Genomic DNA, 22,554 nt, shown 5'->3' with positions numbered 1-22,554 from the left:
TTGGGGCAGTAGGCGGGGGACACCCTGAATCGGTTGCCAGCCAATCGCAGGGGCAGGCTGATTGAACACTTTAAATTGCCCCTAGGTGTGAGTGTGAACGCGGATGGTTGTTCGTCTCTGTGTGCCCTGCGATTGGCTTGCAACCGGTTCAGAGTGTCCCCCAACTACTGCCCAAAGATGACTGGGATAGGCTCCAGCAATGGATGGTTTGATGGTTTGCCGAGCTTCTGGTTTTGCTGTGTAGTACCCTTGTGAGGATAAAGCGGTTCAGAAAATGAATGGATGGTATAAATCTCTGAAAGTCTTTCACAATTTCTAGTTCACGTCAACATTTTGAGGAAATCACAATGTCCCACCACTGTTGAGGTATTTTTAGAACAGGCCAGCGGGCTACTCATGGGGACGACGTGATGCCCACGGACGCCAAATTGTTAGTTCCATCCCCTTATCAAGACACCTGGGAAATGTTTGAAATTGGGAAATAAATGCCTAGGTCTCCTTTAAAACAACTTTTATGCTCATAAAAATTCTGCCATTTTTCCTCACTATGAATCCAACCCTCCATGATGTCCTGGTTTCCCTTTATCAAGAATAATAATCATAATAACTGTGAAAAAAATTAGCCACAACATTATTTTTTTATGGAACGACATTTTTGTGATCCACTTCTCATGAAAAAAAAGAAAATCTACTTTGCACTTGGACTTTGAAATCACCAAGTGCTTTCCCCCCCTTACTCGACATCTAGCGTGTCACCTTATAAGCAGAGGTGCGGAATGACCACCGACCTTTATTCTGTTACAATTAATTAAGGAACGTTTTGGTGACATTTTATTCATCAAAGTCATCTTAATGCAAGATACTTTTCTTTTTACACTTCATGAAGTGTTTCTGTTAAAAAGAAACACTTCTTTCTTGAGTTAGTTTGACTCTATTTCACCCAAGAAACAGAGTCGGCCAGTTAAATGGCTGCTTCCTTTGTCAAAGGGGCACTGAGTCATTCAGTGAAGCATGAAAAAGAGCAGTAATGCCATTCACTGAACTGCCTTCTTCCTGTTTTTCCACATACAGTAATCACTGCCTATTGTGTGCTGTTTTTGAAGTGTGTTCAAACGGATTCCATTCAGGACAATTTCTTGTGGCTGTATTTGCCTTGATTAATGCTATTTTGCTTTGTTGTCGTTAAAGTGTTTTCGTTGAGCGATCTGAAATGACCTGACCTGGTACATTCTAATATATTTTTGTCCATTTGTCAATCATGCTTTGCTTCTAAAGAATAAAGCGGAAGTTAATCATGGGTGACTCCATGCTTGACAGTGTTGCCACAGTTACCTTGAAGAAGTGACTTAATTGTTGTTCTGCTTACATGACGATAAAAAGAACTAAGTTACATTATTGATGACTTGAATTTAAAAGTAAATAAATTGGATGACTAATGACTTCATTAGTTACGTTGCAAACATGCCGACAAACCCGCTTAACATAAAATTGAGGGACAGTTTTGGAAATACTGAATAGGAAGTGCAATTAGTAGGCTGACGAAGCTAGATAACACTTTGTGGACAGCAGAGTGCAACGTATCTTCAAATTTTCTTTTGCTGACACAAACTCACAATAGGGACTCAATTTCCGACTTGAAATCTTTAAACATTTTGAATACTGTATGTGACGTCGTGCTCCCGGAGGGGGATGCAAATTGGCCGAGAATGCTTCACTTCCGCCAGATGTTGATGGGCCATGATATTTCTAGCCCGGATGGATGGACTGCCCTTTTTCATCGAATGAAAGCACCGAGCACCATGGATTCATTGATCTTGAATTCACGGCCGCTCGATTCCCACGGTCCTCCGCGTAACTGATAGCTTGCGGTTCAAACTGTGCTTCGTAAGCGTGTCTCTTCGTATGTGCCATTTTCGAGGGTCTTTAGCTTTGGCACAATGCACATACCGGCACTATATGCACCTACTGGCGATGTGCCTTTAGTGTCCTCTTTCACGCCCACCCTTCCCGCTTTAACGCCCACATTCTTTTCTCAGTCACGTCCGACTTTCCTCTCTCTAACCGGCGTTGTCTTGCCAGATATCGGCCCTCTTGTGAGCGTTAAGAATCACTGGAAAGATTAAAAAGAAAGAGACGTCAACGCAAAGGTGCGAGAAGGAGCTTTGAGTGCGAGATCAAATTTTTTTTTTTTTTTGCAGAAACACTAGCGTGAAGGATGTAGACATGGTAGGTTTTTGAATAGAAGAACTGATGTCTCATTTGTGGGCAAAAACAGTAGAGGAAATTCATTTCTCATCTCATTTGTGGATTTTCTTTTTCTCTTTACAAAATCGACTGCTGTGATCACTTTCATCGGGTTCACAAACCTGAAACAAGACGCGTGCGTTCAAACGCAATATATGTTGGGATTTTTGGGGTGGGACTTCCCAACCACAGTTTCCTTGAAACTACTGAACTTCTTCAACCAAAAGCAAAGTTTGCACTAGGAGGGGATTTCAATGGACTGACAATCGGATGAAGATGGCAATGTTAAAAAAAAAAAATTTAAAATGTTGCAATCACTGAATATTTCATGTGGGTCACACTCCTGCTCTGTGACGTCAACTGTGGAGAGAAAAAGTCTGAAGAACAAATAAATGAATTCTGTGACTCTATCGTACTCTCTCCTTTGAAATGTTGATTTTCTCCAAAGTTCATTGGAGAAAATCACACTGGCTCTGAGGAGCAGATCACAGCTTAAAGCCACGCCCAGCGATTTCATTGTGTTGTCCTGCCAGAGAAAAGTTTGCAGTTAACAGTCCGCGCCCCACCTCGTTTGGTTCAATAGTTTATCCACAATTGTGTGAGGTTAGCTTGAAGCCGCACAATCTTTTCGGTTTCTGCTCGTCAGAGGTACACAATTTGTTGTCATTCATTCTTTTACAGTTGCACATATTCCTTTCTGATGTTTACCAACTGTGGGTTGGTTTTTTTAATCCAAATTTCCTTCTACTCCATCCAAATGAAGATGATTAGTAAAATGAACACTTCAAAAGTACAACACGTGTGATGGGTGAGTTAAACGGAAACCGAAAAAACACACAAAACAAAATTTTTAAAAAAATCCCCAAACAATAGAAAAAAACCCCAACCTTCTAATCCTTTGAGAAAAGTAAACTTGTGCTCACTGAAATGCAAACAAGCTATTTCACCTGGAAGATTCCGCAGAATAATCGAGACTAACCGCAAGTTTATTTTGACGGAGCACTTTGTCAAAATCAACACACTTTTGTTCTAGTGAGCGCTTGTGGCACTTAAAAAAAAAAATTAAAAAATCAAAGTGGCAGCATTTAAAGTTTTTATTGGGTGAGGATGAATTGTGCATTTATAAGAGCAGGAAAAAAATGGGGAGCATACACTGTCAGGAAGTTTAGGAAAGGCAACAATCTTGATCGATGTTTTTTTTTTTCATTTTTTGAAAAATGGCATGATAATGATGACACGTTTTCTCTCAGAAGACAATGTTTTTTTAAAATCTTGTCTTCAGATCATAATCTGTGCTCTTTTTTCCCCTCTTTGTTTTCTCACCTGAATTACATATAATGGTATTGTCTAAAAAAATGTCAAATTCTTTTCTCGCGGGAGTTTTTCCATGCTTGCAGGTTCGGTTTATCGCTTAAAAGATGACGAGGAAGGTTATAGACCTGCACCGCTTGGAAAGTGACCTCAGACAGCCTCTGGTGTAATTTGGAGCGATACAGCAGTACAGAGCGGCAATCTGAGAAAATTGAACTTGAAACTTGCTGATCAGGCATTTGGGGTCCAGTCGTAAGATTCGATTTCTTTCCAAGTTACAGCGGTAAACAGTTTGAAACAAATCAAGCACATCGCTTTTGCTTCTGGGTTGCTTTTTACCAGAGTAAACATTTAGAGCACTGGGACTGAACAAGACTCTAATTTATGTCTTTGCCCTGGAAGGAGAAGCTCATGATCCATCTCCCCTCTGCATTCGTGAGACCGTCGTGTAACCTTTTCCCCTTTATGCAAAACCTTAATTAGATCCGACTAAATTTGGAACATTTGGTGGGCCGACACATGTGGAGGACTGTGAGCATTTCTCAAAGGGACAGAGCGATGCAAGGAAATGTTGTGATGCTTAACAAGCCACCGGCATGTGTTTGTACATTGCGGCAATGCTCTGCTGCATTTTATTCTGCTGTATCCCAAACTTTGTTCGAAATGAGAGCTACAATAGTTCTTGGCTATTGATTATGTGAGCGGCTGCCAGACTGATACACAACACTGAAATAACAAATTTGTTAAACTTGCACAAGGCAAAGTCGCTGATAGTGTAGTGGTACACTCGTCTGACTTGTGTGCGGGCGGCGTGGGATCAGTTCCCACTCAGTTATGGTGTAAATGTGGGTGTGAATGGTTGTTTGTCTCTATGTGTGCCCCGCTACAGACTGGCGACCAGTTCAGGGGGTCGTCTTGTCTTCTGCCCGAAGTCATCTGGGATAGGCTCCAGAAACTCCCTGCGACCCTCTTCAGGATAAGCGGTGTTGACAATGGATGCAAACCAGAGGTGAATAAAAACCAACATATTTTTTTAATCAGAGAAAAAAGTCAACTTTGCTAGATAGATTTTTTTGGAAATATATAAATAGTATAAATTAAAATGCATGGTAGAATCCGTGGGCGGCCCCGTGGTCCAGTGGTTAGAACGTCAACCTCACAGCGCAGAGGTCGTGTGTTTGATCCTGGCTCCGGCCTTCCTGTGTGGAGTTTGTATATTCTCCCCGGACCTGCGTGGGTTTTCTCCGGGTACTCCGGTTTTTGGGGCAGTAGGCGGGGGACACCCTGAATCGGTTGCCAGCCAATCGCAGGGGCAGGCTGATTGAACACTTTAAATTGCCCCTAGGTGTGAGTGTGAACGCGGATGGTTGTTCGTCTCTGTGTGCCCTGCGATTGGCTTGCAACCGGTTCAGAGTGTCCCCCAACTACTGCCCAAAGATGACTGGGATAGGCTCCAGCAATGGATGGTTTGATGGTTTGCCGAGCTTCTGGTTTTGCTGTGTAGTACCCTTGTGAGGATAAAGCGGTTCAGAAAATGAATGGATGGTATAAATCTCTGAAAGTCTTTCACAATTTCTAGTTCACGTCAACATTTTGAGGAAATCACAATGTCCCACCACTGTTGAGGTATTTTTAGAACAGGCCAGCGGGCTACTCATGGGGACGACGTGATGCCCACGGACGCCAAATTGTTAGTTCCATCCCCTTATCAAGACACCTGGGAAATGTTTGAAATTGGGAAATAAATGCCTAGGTCTCCTTTAAAACAACTTTTATGCTCATAAAAATTCTGCCATTTTTCCTCACTATGAATCCAACCCTCCATGATGTCCTGGTTTCCCTTTATCAAGAATAATAATCATAATAACTGTGAAAAAAATTAGCCACAACATTATTTTTTTATGGAACGACATTTTTGTGATCCACTTCTCATGAAAAAAAAGAAAATCTACTTTGCACTTGGACTTTGAAATCACCAAGTGCTTTCCCCCCCTTACTCGACATCTAGCGTGTCACCTTATAAGCAGAGGTGCGGAATGACCACCGACCTTTATTCTGTTACAATTAATTAAGGAACGTTTTGGTGACATTTTATTCATCAAAGTCATCTTAATGCAAGATACTTTTCTTTTTACACTTCATGAAGTGTTTCTGTTAAAAAGAAACACTTCTTTCTTGAGTTAGTTTGACTCTATTTCACCCAAGAAACAGAGTCGGCCAGTTAAATGGCTGCTTCCTTTGTCAAAGGGGCACTGAGTCATTCAGTGAAGCATGAAAAAGAGCAGTAATGCCATTCACTGAACTGCCTTCTTCCTGTTTTTCCACATACAGTAATCACTGCCTATTGTGTGCTGTTTTTGAAGTGTGTTCAAACGGATTCCATTCAGGACAATTTCTTGTGGCTGTATTTGCCTTGATTAATGCTATTTTGCTTTGTTGTCGTTAAAGTGTTTTCGTTGAGCGATCTGAAATGACCTGACCTGGTACATTCTAATATATTTTTGTCCATTTGTCAATCATGCTTTGGTTCTAAAGAATAAAGCGGAAGTTAATCATGGGTGACTCCATGCTTGACAGTGTTGCCACAGTTACCTTGAAGAAGTGACTTAATTGTTGTTCTGCTTACATGACGATAAAAAGAACTAAGTTACATTATTGATGACTTGAATTTAAAAGTAAATAAATTGGATGACTAATGACTTCATTAGTTACGTTGCAAACATGCCGACAAACCCGCTTAACATAAAATTGAGGGACAGTTTTGGAAATACTGAATAGGAAGTGCAATTAGTAGGCTGACGAAGCTAGATAACACTTTGTGGACAGCAGAGTGCAACGTATCTTCAAATTTTCTTTTGCTGACACAAACTCACAATAGGGACTCAATTTCCGACTTGAAATCTTTAAACATTTTGAATACTGTATGTGACGTCGTGCTCCCGGAGGGGGATGCAAATTGGCCGAGAATGCTTCACTTCCGCCAGATGTTGATGGGCCATGATATTTCTAGCCCGGATGGATGGACTGCCCTTTTTCATCGAATGAAAGCACCGAGCACCATGGATTCATTGATCTTGAATTCACGGCCGCTCGATTCCCACGGTCCTCCGCGTAACTGATAGCTTGCGGTTCAAACTGTGCTTCGTAAGCGTGTCTCTTCGTATGTGCCATTTTCGAGGGTCTTTAGCTTTGGCACAATGCACATACCGGCACTATATGCACCTACTGGCGATGTGCCTTTAGTGTCCTCTTTCACGCCCACCCTTCCCGCTTTAACGCCCACATTCTTTTCTCAGTCACGTCCGACTTTCCTCTCTCTAACCGGCGTGTCGGCAGAAGTCAGTCAAGTGGAGCGCTCATCAAAGTCACGCAACATTTTGGAACACGGTGCATATATAAGGTGTCCCCGCATTATTAGGCGCCGCAGCCATTTTTGGAGAAAATTTAAGACTTTTAAGTGTGCCTCATGGTCATGAAAATAGGGTAGTCATTAAAAATGGATATATTAGCGTAACACATGACTATTATTCATTGAGCGCTTAGGCTTACCCAAGTAATTATTCAGAAGATTCCTTTTTTTTTTCTTTTTTTTTTAATTCTACCCACCTCTGGTTATTAGTAAATTTGAGGATCTTAGTTTGAATGTGACGACCATGGCAATTAATTACTTGATTTAGAGAACAGATGTCCACGATTAAGCAGCAGAACCTTTTTGGCCGAGCAGTCTGTGTTGTGTTTGTGTACACACAGTTAGTGTTACTGTGACTAACATCATCCCTCTTATTATTCACCCACATGCAGATTAAATCATAATTGGAGTCAATGACTCACGTCTGGGGTCTTTAATGACTCTACTGGGACATTCTTTTGGCCGCTACAATACACGAAGTTACGTGCGCGTGCACACACAAATTCCCTGTAAAAAAAAAAAAAAAAAATGATCATAATACATGTAAAACTAAGGACTCATGAAAACCAAAATCCACAGTGGTGGCACAAATATGATTCTCCACTTTTGACAGACACCGTGATACGTTCATTTCAACAACACGTTTGATGTGGTAGTTGTCAATTCATGTGGTGCTAAGATGTTTCTAAGATGCCTCATGTAGCTGAAAGAACCACAATATTATAACTCGGTATGTTTCCGTGCCATTTTTCAGCCTGCCGATAACAACAATAATACCTCACTGACTGTGTCAACTGAAATTGAACATTATTACCTTTGTAAAGACATTTTTAAAAAATAATTGCTCTTATATTGGATGTCAGCGGACTGTGCAGGTGTTCATGAAATCTGCGTGCTGAAGGAGCGAGAGAATGAGTCATTGCTCCAGTGAGATGCTGTGAATCTCTTCTTTTTGTCCTCTGTCTCCGTGGAGCACCTAAACCTGGTGCGAGGGTTTAGTTTTAATGAAACACGAAGGCTGTTCTCATTCATTTCCCACAAGAACCTGTCTTATGAAACATGAACTGACTCCTAACAATGGATTGGAATCAGTAAACATGAGTCATTTACAAACATTATGAAAGCCAAATTGAAAAAAACAATCGCAGGGTCCTTTCAAACTATCCTCCATGGCACAGTCAAAATATACCTTCTTCAGTCAGAAAAATACAAGACACATTTAACTCGGTGTGGTCAAGTTTACATTTTTTTACACGCACACACACACACACACACACACGCACGCACACACACACATGCATCTGTTGAGCAGGGGCTTTTGGCTGCACCCGCTGTTGTACTAACAAGAGATGGATAGACATTCCCAGCCACTGAAAGCCATCTCACAGTGACTGCGCACTTCATAAACACAGAGTGGGAAATAATAAATCCGGTTTCATTAAGGCGCCCTGCAGTTGAAGGAGGAAGCATTTGCCTACACGGCAAAGGAATGCATTGCTTTCTGGAAGCTTCATGAATGTATTATTCAAATCTCGTCATATTGGCACATTCTTACTTGGATGTAATCGCCACCCTCTTCCTCACCGAGAGAGTTTTCTCAAAAGCTGATGACATAGTTACGGCAAACAGATCCGTCCTGACGACGAGTGCACAGATGCGGACAGTGGTATGGATCTTGGTATTGATTGTCAGTGGATGTATACTTAAAACACGGCTTCTTTTGTCATCTTAGGCAGCTGGCTATGGTAAAGGCCTTCCTTTCTCAGCAGCACTTGGAAACAGTATTCCATACCTACATTCCACCTCAGATTATTGTAATGCACTTTATTTTGGAGTCAGCCAGTACTCTCTTTCAAGGGTCTGCAGTTGGTCCAAAATGCGGCTGCTCGCCTTCTAACTGGACCTCGTAACAGGAAGCATATTATCCCAATCCTTGCTTCCCTTTTGACTGTTTTGACTTTCTTTTGTTGCTGTATTATTGTGATGTTATTTGTACAAGATGCTTTGTTGCAGCTGCAGCGGTTGTGAAATGCGCCGTACAAATAAAGTTCTATGGTGTTGTATACTGGAGTTTCCGTTTCTCTCTCCGGTATGCGCTGCGACAGTTTTATTGAAGAGTAAACATAGCAGCGTCTCTGTGTCGCCACACGCTACCTACAACTTTATGTGCTGCTCCGGGCGGTCACCGTGCAGAGCAGACACATTTTACTCACCCTCCCTCTGTTTTGTTTTGATGCTGGCCTACCCTTCACGTCAGTGTGTTGCTTATGAGGTTTCACCCAATTCCTTTGTTGGTTTTAATTCACCAATAATTCCCAACGGGGAAAAAAAGTGGCATAGTTGCCAAACACAAAATATTACCGGTGTGATGTTGTATTATTTGGAATCGACAATCAATCAAAGCATGATGCATTTGGTTCTTGAGATCTTGTAGCCGACTTTATCTAACAGATTCTATTTATATAATTTCTTGATTCAACAAATGTGTGTGTGTGTTGCCGGTGAAATTGAACTCAGCTTTCCCAAAAGTCGTTAGTCACTGTTACAAGGGGGTCATTCACTTTTTCACAGAGGGACCGGTAGTTTAGGATTTTTTTGTGCCTTAATCAATTAAATTGGCATTTAGAATCTTTATTTTGTATTTTCTTGGGTAGTCTGTGTGATATTAAAATTGGTTTGATAGAAGTGAAACCTTTGTATGGGATAAATATGCAAAGTACACAAAAATCAGGAAGGTGCCAAATACTATTTCACAGCACTGTATGCACTCATACATGTACATACTGTTTGGTGCTTTGCAATCTATTTAATGATCTTATGACTGAAAGTTTGTTTTAAAGTGCAATAAAAATCATTACAAACATTTTTGTTGGTGTTTTGGGGATTTTTGGAATGGATTGATGACATTTTCACTCATTTTAATGGGGAAAGATAATTTGAGACATGAGCGTGGTAATGGAACAGATTAAACTCTGAAATTAAGGTAACACTGTACTAGGTTGCACCTGCAAGGTTGTTGATACACAGAAACTAAACAGAGGATGTACGGTAGGGGTGCCTAAACTTTTTGGACCAAAGATCGACATTTCGATCAACCAACCTCCCGCGATCGACCCGTTACCGCGCATGCGCTCGCACATTCACGCGTACGCCATGATGAGTAACAGCCTGACACGGAGGCATGCGAGGCACTTTGGCAGCCTGTTAACTACCGTAGCTCACACATACCGTTTTAAAGTGCTTCCCTCGGCCCTCTAGATTCCTATTCTTTGCCCGTGCCCTTGGTGAATTGTACACGAAACAAACTCTGAATGAGAATAATGATAACAATGAAAGATATAGCGCAACAACTCTGATCACAGGCTACAATTGCAGACTGCTGAGTGGTAACGACTTCCGGTGACGCAGGTCAGGCGCCACCGTAGGTTAAAGATTTAACTGCTTTATTTTATTTGATTTATTTTTTTTATACTTTTTGTGAAATTGAGACTGATAGGATGATTAGAGTGCAGTGTACATTAACACAAAAAATATATTACTAACATGCACAAAGTTTTTTTCTGTTGGAAAAAATGTAATTCTGTTATCCCATATTTACTCTCTGTAGCATGGTTCCCTGCGCAAGGATGACACGCACAATCGTGAAGCGTATCTTTAAAACCTGTTTCAGAGTGATACCTCGCAAATACCTCATATACAATGGGGTAGGTTGATAATGGTAGACTTGTCGGACCGGGAGAGCTCAGGCTGCTCCTGTTCTAGCTTTTAAGACAATATCTTGTTGTTAAGTGAACGGCTTCTGGTCAAATTAACTGTTGGTTGTGAGAAGATAACATCAACCCAGGACACCATGAGAGGGACATCCCAAGATGTCTACGTGGACCATCGACATCCAGTAGGAGCCGTTTGACGACATCTCAGAAATGAACTGTGTGTTCTCATTGAAACTCTCCTTCACTGAAACTGTTGTGGAATGTGAAAATACTCCCCACTCCCGTTAGAAGATCGTGTATCAGGGACATCCTTCCAATAAATGCAAGGAGACAAACGCGCACTCTTCAGAGTTGCCCCGGAACCTGTAACGGTTTACATTGCAGAGCCAGCTGGAGAGCTGCTTTGAGATTGTGAACCGAGACATGTTTTAGCGCGCTCTCTCTTGCAAGAAAGACAACTATACCTGCCTCCTGAGTCTTCCTGTTCCTGATGTGTTCTTAGCATCTGATGACCAGCATTAACCTAACATTTTCTCTCCTTGACACCCCTCGCGATCGACTTGGGACCAGACCGCGATCTACCGCCCGATTGCGATCGATGTAATGGGCGCCCCTGATGTACGGTGTTTCATTTTGTACTGCCTTTTGTAAACAGTAACTTACTGTAAATGTTTTCCTTTCAATTTGTGAGCCTGATGAGTTTTTTTTTTGTTTGTTAGGTTTTTTTTTTTAATGGCAGCTGATGAATGAATGACGATGTGAAAGGTTTCTAACCTCATTTAGATCACAACAGTTTCCAGTAATAATATAAAATAACAGCGTATCATAAACATGACAAATAGTTTTGGGAACAGTGGGACTGTTATTGCTCATTATACCATCCTGAGAAGCATTCAAGTTAGGGTGAATTAGATCAAACTTGTTCAAATTAGCGTTACGCTTCACCTGAAGAATTTCATTATGGGAATATGATTATGGTTTTTAACAGCCAGTGGGCTTGACACTTATCAGGAAGTCGGCTTTTCTAAGCTGGTTGGAAGAGCGAAGGAGTGAGCGGTGGAAGTTTGAGAGAGGAATAGAAGGAAATTGTAATCGTTTCTCGAGGATTTTGTTCAAGATAATGAACATACGGTATTGAAGTAATGGAGGCTTTTCAGGAAATGTTTCATATATGACAAAGAGAAGATCACAAAAAAATTTGCGACTGTGTCACCTAATTCTTCATGTGCATCAATAATCACGGAAATCAATTAGACCTAAACGTAATGTACTGCTTACCCAACGAATTATTGGATATGAAACTCAGTCATCTGTGTCTTTGTACACCATACAAGGAAGATGGTGCCGTATATTCCTACTGGTCACATCATGACATAAAAGCTTGTTTGCTTTGCCACTAACTTCCATCCAAAGTGCTGTCTGTACAACTCTACTTGTCACTGACATTTTGACGGAAAACCTTCAATTTCACACAAAAGACAAAAGGAAAAAAAAAGACATTCAAGCAAAACTACACCCTTAAAGTATTCTGTGTCGACAACAAGTGAAGTCAAATTCATTGATGTGATTCCATATAACAACAGATGTTATCTCGAGGCACTTTACGCTTCCATTTTATGTCGCATATCAAAGGAATGTAGCAGAATTATGGTGTAGCTGATTTTGGCTGCAACTCTGGAAGCTCGGGAGTAAGAAAAAGAAACAGCTTAGTAACATCTAACACAGACCTGACGCATCATGACAAAAACACTTTTTTGACTGCAAGAATCACTTCATGAATTTTCTGCGGTTATTTGAAATAATGGCCAACATGTTGGACTTCTGCTTCGACTTTGTTTCCTGCACTCTCTCTCTCTCTCTCTCTCTCATTCTTACTTTCATCTCGTGCTCTATCTTACTTCTCAGTCGGTGGTTGCCAGGGTAACTGACATTAATTAATATGACCATCGATTCAGTGCTTTTCTTCTTGCCGTTTGCCTCTGTGAGCCTTTGTTTGTCCGAACATCGCCAGTAATGCTTTGCCGTTAGTGTGCGTGTGGATATATGCAGGAAAGGAAATACTAAAAAAAAAAAAAAAAATGCTGCTAATTGAAGACTTTTCATTGCCCATAAGCGTGAAGGTGAATTGATATGGTTGTCAGTCACCTGGAAGCGGCTCCAGGTCATTCGCGACCCTAATGAGAAAATTTTCTGCATGAAATCCATATACCTCTTTTATGCCCAAATGCACATTAAAGCATCAACAACCAGAATCATATTATCAATGTCATATTTAGAATGGAATTGAGAGGCTTTGGAGATGAGTACGGGGAGGGGGGGGGTGGTTAGGTTTCCTGAGGCAAGGCTTACTGACCCACACAATAGAAAACAGACGCTCTGATTGAGAGAGAGGCATAAAGACCAATTCACTGTGGTGTGATGCGTCACACATGCATAGATATCAGCCCCCTCATCGGCTTCCCCGGTCCCCAGGACATCGACACACGAACCTGACTTCATTATCTGTGTGCTCTATGATCACAATGTCAGCTGCGGCAACCATGGTAACAAAAGCGCAAGAGACTGTTGGGGATTCGCAGCCACTTCACACCAACGCATCATTAACGTCATTTAACTCTCCCCTTGGTGACACTGCCGTTTTCTTCTCCCACACCCTCCTGTGCCCACCCCACCCGGCTTCATCTATCCATAAACCAAACTTTGTGCCTTTCGCACTCTCTGAAACCTCTGCCGGTGAGTCACTCGATGTGGTAACTTGCCACTTTACGCGGTCTGGCACCCTCATTACAACACAGCTGCAGCATTGCTCTTCGGGAGTCTGTGCAGGGGTCAAACGTTGACATTTGCAAATTTGTCGCTCTTTGTACATGAATGATTCAGTGCAACGCTTTCACCGCGGAGCGAGGTAATTGGAAATAAGTAGCAGGAAATGAAGGATGGTTCTCCAGTTCAACTAATACTTGTTCTAGTATGCAGTACGCGACTTTAGGCTCATGTACTAGTGCACTCTTTGTCCTCACTAGTAGAACGTGTGTGTGTGTGTGTGTGTGTGTGTGTGTGTGTGTGTGTGTGTGTGTGTGTGTGTGTATGCATAAGCGGTGTAACGAAAAACCGTTTAAATGTGACTGCATCAAATCAAACCAAATTGTTCCACTTCAATCAAAACATTTTACTGGAGAGATGCAGAACCCTAATACTTGTACAAAGTGTGTGTGTGTGTGTGTGTGTGTGTGTGTGTGTGTGTGTGTGTGTGTGTGTGTGTGTGTGTGTGTGTGTACACAGTCGAACATTGCAACAACGTACCTCTAGGGACATAACGAATCTATTTAACAGTAGTTCGTTGTAACCATTTGCAACAAAATGGCTGCCAACTACGATGTACAGTATAATACAGGATGAACATTGATCGATACAGTACATGTCAATTACATGTATACGATATGAAGAAAAAAATGATTTTATAAGACATACAAAAAAAAAAAACAACTGTAGCATTCATCACCTGAAAAGCATTCAGTCAGCAAATGAAATGTGCCTTCTCCAGTTCAGGATGTGCCGCGCCCCGAAGCCGTTTACGATCATCTTTCAATCCGTTGGCTTCGACCTATGCCATGATTTTGTTGCCATGTCGGATGATTGTCAAAATCGTCGACTGTTAATTCGTAGTCTTGGCTGAGTTTCGTCTGGGACACTCCCTTTCCTTTTCAAAAGTGAGAGACAATTGTACCTTCAAAAACAATGAGATTCGCTTCCGTTTACCAGACAGACATGTTTTCAAACAACGTGCTCCGGAAGTACAACAATGTACGAGTCGGACAGTCGCATTGCAACAAAGGTGTTCACGATAACATTTTCTGTTTAAGCGCTTACTTTTTTTGATTAGTTAATCTACAACCCCTTACCGCCGCCGAAGCAATGCACACACTCTCACACACACTCACACGCACAATGTGAGAGTGTTTAAGCCCGCTCGTCGGCGATGGCACCATCAACAGAGACACATTGCTTCAATGATGGCGGCAGAGAGTTGGTTCGCAGCCTTGACCGGGCCAGGGAGCCTTATTTTTAAGATTAAGCTGTTTTTTTAAGCACGTTGCAATGAACCAGCGACAGCTCAGACGAAGGCTGAAGTGAAAGCCGAAACTGTCAGCTCAGTAAGAGTTTATATTCTTCACAAAAAAAGAAAAAAAAGACCATTATCTGATAAAAAAAAAGAAACTTTAAATCTATTTCAACTAATAAGAAGTTAATATGAACATCTTAGTGCGCCCTGTCAATTAAAAACCTCAGCGACACCGTCAACGCCTCCAGCAGAAAAGTCACCGAGTGAACCAAAAGGGCCTGTACGAATCAAGTGAGAGCGATCAACACAAGCCTCTTCGCCTTTCTCAGAAGGTAATGTTGATGAATGTTAATTACAGTATAAGGTTTTATCATTCAATATTATATTAATATTAGAGTCAAAACTGTTGTGAGCAACTGGCTGATTTTTACGCTGAGGGAATATGGAAACTTGTGCATGGATGGGAAAAGTGTGTGAATGGGCATGTTGCTGGGAGAAGTTTAAAAAAAAAGTCCATATGCCGAAAAATTCACCTTATTTATTGAATGAACCTCGAATGTGTGTGTGTGTGTGTGTGTGTGTGTGTGTGTGTGTGTGTGTGTGTGTGTATAGACATATCGATACATATATACTTGGATGTATGACAAATTGACAAATTAATTCATATTGCAAAATGAAGAAACTCTTGATATCGAATCCAATCGGGATGCAACTGATTGGAATTAAATCGAATCATTGCACTTTAAAAAGTGTCCTTGAATCGTATATCGCACCCTATTTATTGAGATATGTCCTGAATAGTCTTTTATTGGAGAGATGCATACACTTAATGTATGGACGGACGGCCAGATGGATGGATGGATGGACAGACAGACAGATATAATTACATCAATAGCCTACATATGTTACAGCCTATATATATATCCACATATATATGGGTTGGGGGCCCCACAGGTGCTTATTCCAGCTACACGCTCGGACAGATTCTGCAATATCTGCATCAGCATGAGACAACAGTTAATTTATAAGACGATTTGCAAACCTACGGTGCTATCTGCTGGACAGTTACGGTACTACAAAATAAAAAAACACAAAAAACAGTTTCATTCACCACACTATAAAAGGGCTCATTTTTTTTACGTTCCTTTATTCAATGTTTTAATCATTATATTTTCGATATCAATAAATTATGACAACATCCTTACCTGTAATTGCATTTGATTCTAATGTTTTCTTATCATGGGCTGCAAGAAATCACATGGATTTAAAATGTGATCATCATTGAGGGGGTAATGTGTTTTGCTGATTTCCTAAGACTAGTGGAATGGCTTTCTCAACAGAAAGATTCTGGATGGTACACTATGGTAATAATTACATTTGTTTTTTCTTTTTTATGTACTTTTAGTATGCATATTGTCTCTACATATATACATTATTCACACATACACGCAAGCATGAATGCACATACGCATATATGCGCGTATTTATTTGTACATACATTCTGACAAAATATTACGGGTCCATTGACGGCTAAAGACACACATGAAATAAAACGAGATAGTACATTCTCTTCTGATCGCATCTGTTGTTACATCAACTGGACTCAATAGTTCTGGCTTCGTTGCCGTTCTACATTCCAGTGAGCTTTCTCAACATTGAGACTCATGTCTTCCTCTGTTACATAAGATGTATATTACATTTGGCTTCCTGATTCTACTGGGAAGATAAGTTGTAGCAGCAGTGGTGTCAAACATACGGCCCGCGGGCCAGAACAGGCCCCCAAGGAGGTTCGATCAGGACCGCAGGATAAATGTAAAAGTGGAAAAAATGCATGAAAGACACGGAATGAATATTTTCAATGAGATGCAATTCATCGATTATCCACACTGTTTTGATCAGAGTAGAAGACAACAGCAGTCTCAGTCTGTCACTGAGACAGACCCAACACAACAGATGGTATCAATGCGCCATCTGTTACGACGTTGTTTCTACCCTCGTCTGTACCCCTCTCCTACACCCTCATTAGCAAAAATGTCATTATCCAAACGGAGAAAAGTAGATCGGGAGTGTAGAATTTTCAATGAAAAATGGACCACGTCATATTTATTCATAGAAATGCATGGAAAACCTTTGTGCTTGGTGTGTTTGCTACAAGTTTCAGTTTGGAAGGAATATAATGTTCGACACCACGATGAGAGTCTTCACACCGAAAAATATGACGGCTTGCAAGGACAACTGAGAAGAGATAAGATCAACGAATTGCAGTCACGTCTGAGGAAAAGAGCAGTCAACTTTCATACAGAGCTGACAAGTCAGTGAAGTAGCGGTAAAAGCCAGCTACCTAGTTGCTAGCGAAATAGCATTAGGCATCAACGCCGTATTATCCAACGATATATTTGTGTTTCATGTATGAAGTTTACACATTTACAAGACGTGAATACTTTCTTCTTTACACATTTAATAGCACTCTCCTTAGTTTGTAAGGTGTAGGCAGGGATTACATTGAGATTTCAAATGCACATGTGTAAGTTTAAAAATTCCTTTCTTTATAAATCTTGTTACTCTTAAAGTGCATTACTTTATTTTTCAATACCAATTACTTGTTAAAGTTTTGTGCCTTTGTACAATCAGTGGGATCAGTTGCAATGCATATATGTGAATGATAAAAGTAAATTGCACATTTGTCTAAGGAAATCTAAGGTGCTTCATTAAATGTTTTGCAACAGATACGTTAATCTTAATGTTCATCTGCTTCTTTAGACCAAAACAAAGGAAAGACATATTATTTTGGTTATTTATAGCAGAGTATGGTATCATTTTAATGGTCTGGCCCGCTGGACATCTACCGAGGTCGTTTGTGGCCCACAATGTGAAATAAGTTTGACACCCCTGTTGTACAGGTTGTCGTCCACCCCTCAAAAACGTACAGAAAGAGAGGTGACGCGGTGTCATTTGAATTAGGGGAAAGTGGGAGACGTGAAGTAGGACGTTTTGGAGGAAACGGCGATCCAAATCGAGTGTTTGGAAAAGAAAATGTCAAGGAAGTTGTGTCTGCACAATAAACTAGTTCTAAGAGCGAACAAACCAGTGGCTTCAAAGACGGGAAGTCGAAACATGAGAACGGTTACTGAAACTGAAACAGCAGTTACTGTTTGTTTTTAGTCAAACTGAAAGAGACTTGCAAAGTAACCTCTGTGAGGGGAAACCTTTTTTGGTGCATCAACGGACTGTCGGTCTTGCACAAGCCAGACATGTACAAACTTGTAAACCTTTGGCACAGGGTGTATCTTTTCTCACAATGCACAATGCAACTCCAACAGTCGTGCCGATCGTTTTATTTATTTTAAGTTTACCACAGGTAGAAGTTATTTCTCCGAGTAAAGCCATATAAAACTGGACTCTGACCTTTATGGGCGCAAACTCAAAGCAATCTGCATCTGTTCAACATTGTAAAAATGAGGCACCAGGAAAAAAAAAAAAAACAAGAGTCTTTATTCAGATTTACACAGCGATTCACCATATCACCTGCAGTGTCAATAATTGGCACACTGCCCAGTTGTTCCTTCTCAAATAAAAATTGTTCTTTATGGGTGAGACAGACGGATAACTTAAATGCATTGGCGTTTCATTTGTGTATTCATGGAGTACATGACACAGGTTTGTTCTAATCATTTTACAGCAGACAACCGAAGTTCACTCTTTGTGCATATTGCCTTAGAGGCGGTTAAGAGCACTGCAAGATGGCAAATGAAGTCGGGGATTGACTCTAAAGGTCAACCGGTGAACTTACTTGCCAGTTTCAAAGCAAATCACAAACGCAATCGAATTCACATAAAGCGTGACAGACAGAACACAACCTACAGCCCTGAAGAAGTTGAACTCCAAAATGCATAAATTAGATCAATACTTTCAATTCAACAAAGACACTGCATTCAAAACGTGTTATGGGCTCATAAATTATACTGCTTTCATTTAACCTCGGTCTACTGGACAGATTGGCAAGTGAGTGGATGCTAGGCCTTTAGCACATTTACGGTAAGCACAATTGGTAGAATAAACAACAATGATTTAATTTGGTCCGTTCAACAATTATTGCGCATATGCCAGTGGTGAGTAAAAGCAGAGTAAGATAAATACCTGAAGAGGATGAAAACTTGCTGACATGTTTGACAAAGGAATCAAAATAAGAAGGCACGTTTGGTAAGGCTATCAGAGCTCTTAAAACCATTTCAAATTGAATTTGATTAAAAATATATATATATATAGCAGATTTCCAATTGCATCAATGCTTCAGGGGGTTTCCAAGTTTTAGCTTCTTTGCTGCTGGCATTCAAAGCAAAGGCTTCCGATATGAGCGATGGGCAATTACTAAACATTCACCATACAATGTCGTAGTCTGAACTTTACATTCCATCTGCACTTTGTGATTTGGTGTACAATTTTAGCAAGTTGTGTCTTTTTAATAATGCCATATGTGCTTGCCTAAATACTGTACAGAAATGTAGTCATGAAAAAGCAGAATGACAACTTTTTCGTGAGCATGTTTCTCATCTGTTTCATACAATAAAGTTGTATTCAATTCAATTCAATTCAATATACAGTTGAGAGCACAAGTATTTTGACAAGTGGATTTTATCTTTTTTTTCTGTTCTACACTGAGTAAAATCATATTCAATTGGGTTGAGATATATCCAACATATTAGTCATGCCAAGCTTCAGTACATCAGAAGGCAGGAAAACAGGTTTGAGTCCACCTTATTTCCAAAGTAAGCTAGGATACTCTGTAAAAAAACACAATTAGCATTTTGAGGGGGGCAAGCAGTTATTTATGTTGGACCAAATTTATAATATAAAGTATGAGCGTTTAGGTCAACAACGTTAGCACAACAAAGCAAGCGAGTTGTTTGCTCCAAAACTATTTGCTGAATTGTTTGGGGAAAACACAAAACTTGGAATATTTTGGTGACTTGCCCAAATTGATTTTATTTTTTTTTAACAGTGTACATTCCATGTCACGCTAACGAGAACAAGTGTATAAACACTTGATTGATGATTGGATAACAAAAGTGGATGTTGGCAGAATACTTTCTTTGCAGAAGAAATTCTATTGTCAGATTGACGGCACGTGCAGGAAGAATGAAAACAAGCCATCATGGTCCAAAGAATAGTGTGTCTTGAAGCGAATGTCGTGAGGGCATTGCATGGGTGAGGGCAGGTGCCAATGGAGCAGACTCATTGGTGGTTCTGGATGATGAGAGAGCGTGCTCTCAGAAGTATCGGGATGGTATCACAATGAAAGCTCTTCTCGCATTCAACCAAACTGCCCGGAGTCATGACCGTGCTTTGCGGTGAAGATGGACATCAACTTTCCAAAGCTCAAAAAGGCAAAGCACACTTGCTCTCAACCCAATCGCTCTGATTTTTTTCATGTGATTGTTTCACAATAATTAATGGACTTGAGTAATTATCAACAGTCAAAATACATCTGGTTTTAAACTTCAAGGAGGCAGCACTGGCTCAAGACTCTCAAGTCATTTCAATGGTCGACACAAACCTTCACTGATCAAGGTGCAAGGTTAAACAGTTAAAGCCCTGAGGATCCTCCATTTGAGGATTTATTACACTAGGACCTGAGTAACTCGGTGAGGAATATTTGCAATCTTTTTTTTTCCTGCAACGCTCTAACTTGGATGTGTCATTGATTGGAGGCTAAAGCACAAATGGCTTGACACCACACACAGTGTCGAAGGCACAGATCAAGAATACACACACACACACACACACACACACACACACACACCACACAAGGTCGGAGAGACACAAAAAAAAAACACACACACACACACACACACACACACACACACACACACACACACACACACACACAAAACAGAATATAAAGTGCTGAAGCAGATTGCAAGCGCACAGGAGATACTGTATGCACATTTGCCAACAGGATCCAGAAGTGAGCGTATCAGTGAGTTTGTCAATTGGGTGCGTTGGGGTGTGGGAGGATTGTCCTGAGATTGTCAGATGCATACGTTGACGCAATTAAAGAACAAAATGTGCAATTAAAGAACAAAATGTGCGAGCTATTACAGTACTTTCCTCTGTCGATAAAATTTATTTTAAAAATTGCGCTTTAGGTAGCGCTGTTGGTATTCACCATGGTCAGATATGTTATGTAATAGAAGGGTCTTTGCTCGGATGAAGGTAAAATTTTGAAAAATAAAGTGTACGACTTGAAGACAATGGCACAGCAGGAAGCAGAGTTGGAGGTGGTACTATAGTCCAATGTATGTCTCGTTCATTTTTGTTTTTTGCTTTTATAAAATGCTTTCTCGTGCGGAAAAGATTCATCCTTCCCATCGCCTCATATTTAAGCGTGCCTCCTCTGCGCCACAATAATTGCGGTTTTTCCACGACTTTTCCATTACAGGTTCCAGATTGGCAAAACACCACACTGCACCGGCCTCGTTTGGCCTGGCCTCCGTTACTTTTCTATTACAACAGGTGCCAATCAAATGGGGCGTGATCAACTGAACTGTGCAAGCCTTCACTACACAGCGCACACTCATGCAGGGTCCTGCCATAACATTTCACCATTGAGTCTTGGCCCCTAGTTTTGCGGCGATTAAAAATGTGAATTGCCGTGGCATGATGTGGCGACGTCAAATACAGCCAATCAAATGCACAGAAGCTTTCACGCAGACAAAAATTCAATTTCCGGGTTCAAGCTGGAGAGAGCCGCCCACCGGTGAAACATAAATATACATTATATGCAGTACACATGTTTTATAATACCTAACCATATCTACAACTTTATATGTACCAATGGATGAAATAGCGAAGCTTGTGGTAAAAATGTTTGCGTGAGTGCCGCTTGCCGGGTCCATTCACGAGAATGAGAGCAGACTCTCATTCACATGGCCACATCTTCGAGTTGCTTTCACCGGTGGCGGCTCGTGGTCATCACCCTGCAATACCCGAAGCCCTCTGACAGACAGCTTCGAGGCGGGGGGCCACCACCATCAGGCCGGGGAATGGCCAAAACTCCAATTTGCAGCTTCGAACTCCCAAAGGCTCACTAAAACTTATACCGCATTTCATCAATTGGTACATATGAAATTGTAAATATGGTTAGGTATTGTTGTATAACATATTATATGAGTGCTGGTGTATATACTGCATGTATACTGTGTAGGCAGCTCTGTCTTGCTCGCTTAAACCTGGAAATGGCTGTGTGCAGGCGAGTTTCCAGCCGCATGCTTAAGAAGGCCCACATCTGTCGGCCAATCGGATAACTGACATTATGGTCCTGCTCAACTGCATTTTTTAACCACCTCAGAGAAACTTCTGAAACGCATTTTCATTGTCAACGCATGGCCCGAAAAAAGAGCGGGATTGAAAAGCAACCACCCTGGGCCAAGCGAGGTCATTCCGTTGTGGAACCAGTACAATGGAAAAGCGGCTTTTGCTACACACAGCAATGCCAGTTTACATCTGCCTTTGAAACAAGGGGAATAAATTGCAAAAAAAATTGGTAGACACACTCCTAGGTGCGCCCGGTCAGTATATCGGACATCTGTTTGTATGCACAATCACTTAATTTTGCAAACACCCACGTTGAGTAAATCAGGCCCTCGGTGACTATAAAGTATTTACTCTCAGAGGCTCAAAAGTATGCAAACAAACAGCAATGATGCCATTGCATTGCACTTCAGGGCAAATTCACATCCTGTTCTATGCTGACCATGAGACTACCTTAGTTCACTCCTCGGTTAAAACTGTATTTTCGAGCTGTACAAAATTAT

The 22,554-nt window shown here is 41.0% G+C and overlaps 1 long non-coding RNA gene across 1 annotated transcript; it reads left to right on the top strand.

Annotated features, from left to right (window-relative positions):
* Positions 1-6,054: 6,054 nt before the first annotated feature.
* Positions 6,055-22,390, top strand: LOC109515801 (uncharacterized). Its single transcript, XR_002168252.1, has 3 exons — positions 6,055-6,066; positions 19,951-19,955; positions 22,288-22,390. It is a non-coding gene; the product is annotated as an uncharacterized LOC109515801 (long non-coding RNA).
* Positions 22,391-22,554: the final 164 nt, after the last annotated feature.

The sequence above is a fragment of the Hippocampus comes genome, unplaced genomic scaffold, assembly GCF_001891065.2.
Source record: "Hippocampus comes isolate QL1 unplaced genomic scaffold, H_comes_QL1_v1.1 scaffold9, whole genome shotgun sequence".
Lineage (NCBI taxonomy): Eukaryota > Metazoa > Chordata > Actinopteri > Syngnathiformes > Syngnathidae > Hippocampus > Hippocampus comes.
Note: the sequence above shows the minus strand (reverse complement) of the source record. Positions and strands in the feature narration are given on the sequence as shown.